Source organism: Prunus avium, chromosome 1 (genome assembly GCF_965620075.1).
Source record: "Prunus avium chromosome 1, drPruAviu1.hap1.1, whole genome shotgun sequence".
NCBI lineage: Eukaryota > Viridiplantae > Streptophyta > Magnoliopsida > Rosales > Rosaceae > Prunus > Prunus avium.
In genome coordinates this window covers 44232679-44236291 of record NC_142284.1, presented here as the reverse complement: position 1 = coordinate 44236291, position 3613 = coordinate 44232679, and the positions used below count along the sequence as shown (strand labels likewise).

The following is a 3613-nucleotide window of genomic DNA, read 5'->3' as shown; positions in this document are numbered from 1 at the left end:
TCCAAATGAGAATTAATATTTTCCTATGAAATTCAGAAATTTAATTACTTATGTATATAGTCTAGAGAGAGAGCGAGAGAAGAGAGCTAGAAATCAAACCAAAAGATTATAACAGAAATTTATTAGTACATGTGTTGTCATCACAGGGCGCAACAGAGGGTTTTGGTAGCTATCGATGAACAGTAGGCAGCTGGAGATTTTTGTGGTTTGATCATGAGTTGCTTGCTAGCTCTTCAAAGCTCTTCCAAGCTGACCTGATTGCTTGTAATTCATGCCAGGAGCTTTGCTTTGGTAATTGCAAACAAATCAACAATTCATTATGCTATATATACTGAAATCAACGATTCATTATGCTATAGTATGTCGCTAGCTTTAAGAAAGAGATGAATTACTATTGACCTAATTAAAAACACAAAAATTAAGACAAGGGACAAAAACATATCAATCTCCTTAACTTTAATGATTGAATTCTTTTCTTTTTCCGATGCATATGTATAATTAAATTTATTCTAATTATGTTTTGTACTAATTTCAATTGCATTGGAACATTTTAGTCTATATATCATTCATGAAGAGAAATGATTTTCACACTCGCTCAAGTGTTAAAGTGAAACTTACTGACATGACATCTATAGATTTGCACCTAATTAAATTGCAATTCTTAATGACATCTTTCTCCAAAGCAACTAATATTAATTGGAAAGCTCAAATATGAAACATGTGAGCAATGCTATATTGCATAATTCAGTAGTTAATTAACAAAACAATAAAGAACGCACATCGAGAGAGAGAGAGAGAGAGAGAGAGAGAGAGAGAGAGAGAGAGAGAGAGAGAGAGAGAGAGAGATCAGACCAGGAAAGTAGTAAGCTTCTTGGTTTGGAACTTTGTTGGATGTAGACAATAGTGGGTGTTGGAGTGTGGACCATGGAAACACATGGGCTGGGAGAGCTCGATCAGATCAACTGGGGGGTTAGGATTGGGGTTGGGGTTGGGGTGTCAAATTCCATGCAAAGCCTTGTCAAGCGAGCAGTCCCTTAAGCATACACCTCACATTCATTGTCAGATCGACCTCGATCCGTCCATATATCTTTCAAATGAATTCTAAAAAACTTACGTATTGTGTGGTTTTCCTACCTCCACTCATTCACTTCTCTCAGACTCTCATTCAACATGTGAGAGTAGGCATACTGAGACCCACGTTACCCTTTAAAATGTACATTATTGTAGGAGACACGTAGGGTCTAATTGTACATATAGAAAGTGACTGCATTAACATTGTACGTAGATGAGAACAAAAACCACCTAAATTAAGCTACAAATGTTATAATCTTATAATTTTATGCACACTCTAATCTTATAATAATCTACCAAGCTGCACATGTATAATGTTATATAGAGTTGAGTATATATAAATCCATGTCCTTATACAGCTACCTTGCGAGGACAAGGAAACTTTATCAAATAAACAACAGAAAGGAGATGCCTACGTAAGCACATCATGAGCAACAACCTGCCCTTCGATTAGTCAAATATACAGTCTTTTCTTTCAGAATTGTTCTCCCCACGAATAATGCTAGGATCACCAACAAGGGTCACCAAATTAATGAAATCCACAACATCCGGATGTCCGCACAGGAGAATTTCTGTATAAATATCTTTATATAAACAAAATTTAGTGAATCTAGCACTTCTTATTATCATGGATTGCAAAAGTTTTTGTGGATTATAATTTAGGAAGACCATTATCCGTATCTAAAGTAATTAGCTTAGCAATCCTTAAATTCAAAAAAGCTTAAAGGAATCGGGAAGAAACCTTTATACTCTCTCTAGTCTCTACTAGTACGTACCTACTAGCACCAGGCTCCAGGTCCAACCACACTTCTTGACTAGGGTACATATATACTCCGAGAAATCTGGGAAAAGATTAGCCTAATATTATCATCTATCTAAGCCTTGATGCTATAATATTTCTCCTCTAATAAGGAAATACTGGAATTCAAAAAGTAGATTAGTGTTTGGAGAGAATTTGAGATTAGGGAACCAATCTATTCCAACTCAAACAGGAATTAATCCATATGATGGTTGATTATAGGGTAAGTGTATATTACGACTAGGGTTATAATTAAGTTTCCCACATCTTACATCAATCTAATTAATTTCTAGCCGTTTCAAGTGCACCTGAAAGTCACGTGCAAAGCTGCGCACCTACCAAACAGGCAACACATAAAATACACATTGACACATGCATATTGATTCATGCATTTAATGTAAAAATGATTAGCTATAGTTTGTTGCAGCACAGATTTCATGGAGTAATTGTGGAGCTAGCACATCATTCGAGGTATAATTCACAGATATTGGGAGGGAGGGAGCGACCGGATAAATGTATGCATGGGAGAAAGCAAAACCAAATTAATTCTTTAACAATAAGCTGATCGATCGATACATAAAACAAATCTGGCTACTGATCGATAAAGAAAAGAAAGTGGTTGTTGGTCCCTGTTTTGTAAAGGAGGTTGAATTAATTAATTTTACAGTTAGGGTTTGTATATGATCATATGGGTGACCGTGAATCGTGATGAAGATTCTGCTAGTCCTAGGTATATGTATATGTGTGTGTGTAAAAGGAACAAGGTCGAACAGACAACGAAACAAAGGATAACCCAAGAAAGGGCTGCTCGCATGACAAGGATAGCATGGATTCTACTCACCCACCATATACATATATATATATATATATATAGCAGCAGTTAGCATATGTTGAGATTTCTAGATGGCGTGAAGTACTGCATGCACCTTGTATATATTAATCCATCTGGAAAGGAACAAAGGATATATAACAGTCAGAGAGAGTTCAGAAGAAGTAAATTAATACAGCAAGTAAAACATAAAAAGGATCTGACAAAGTTGGAAAGAAGTGGAAGGATACCTGGATATGTATGTGTAATGATAAAAATTTAAGGAAGAAGAGCAGCAAAGTAATCCCTTTCTGGGAAGAGAAAGCCAGAGAGAGAGAGAGAGAGAGGGCGTGTGTGAGAGTTCATTTTCATGGGGGCGCTGGTTTTGTCATAAGCTTGGAAAAGGCTGAATTTATAGAGATGAGTGGGAATATATATAAAAAAATTAAAATGAAAAAGAAAATATCTGAGTTAGAGGGAGGGGTTGAAGTTAAGCGTGTGAAAGTGGAAACATGTGTGCATCATCAGCTACGTTTGACACGTGAGAGGAGGTTTGACTTTGACTCACGGGTAACACATTACACATGAGAAATTAGGGAGGGGAATTGTGTGCATCCCATGCCCATCCTCCTCCTCCTTAACAACTAGCTCATATTGTTTAAATTTGAGGGGTTATTTTTCCTTGTTTTCCGCATACCAATTTACCAATTTACCCTTTTGGTCAAATTGTTCAGATTGGTCAGAAGAAGTCGCTAGTCATTGCCGTCCTTGTAGGGTAAGAGAAGCAAACAGATGGGAGAGTAGAGTCAAGTAAGTAGATATGGAAAATATTGGAGGAGAGACGAGACGAGTAGTGTTGAAGTTGAAGTTGAAGGGAGAGAGAGAGAGAGAGAGAGAGAGATTAATACCAAAAAGAAGAAAAATAAAAAAATAAG

General features: G+C 36.5%; 1 long non-coding RNA gene across 1 annotated transcript; it reads right to left on the bottom strand.

Moving 5' to 3' along the window:
• Nucleotides 1-205: 205 nt before the first annotated feature.
• On the bottom strand, nt 206-3200 carry LOC110765389 (uncharacterized). Its single transcript, XR_002528022.2, has 2 exons — nt 2930-3200; nt 206-2815 (listed from the first exon to the last, which is right to left on the bottom strand). It is a non-coding gene; the product is annotated as an uncharacterized LOC110765389 (long non-coding RNA).
• Between the last annotated feature and the right edge of the window lie 413 nt (nt 3201-3613).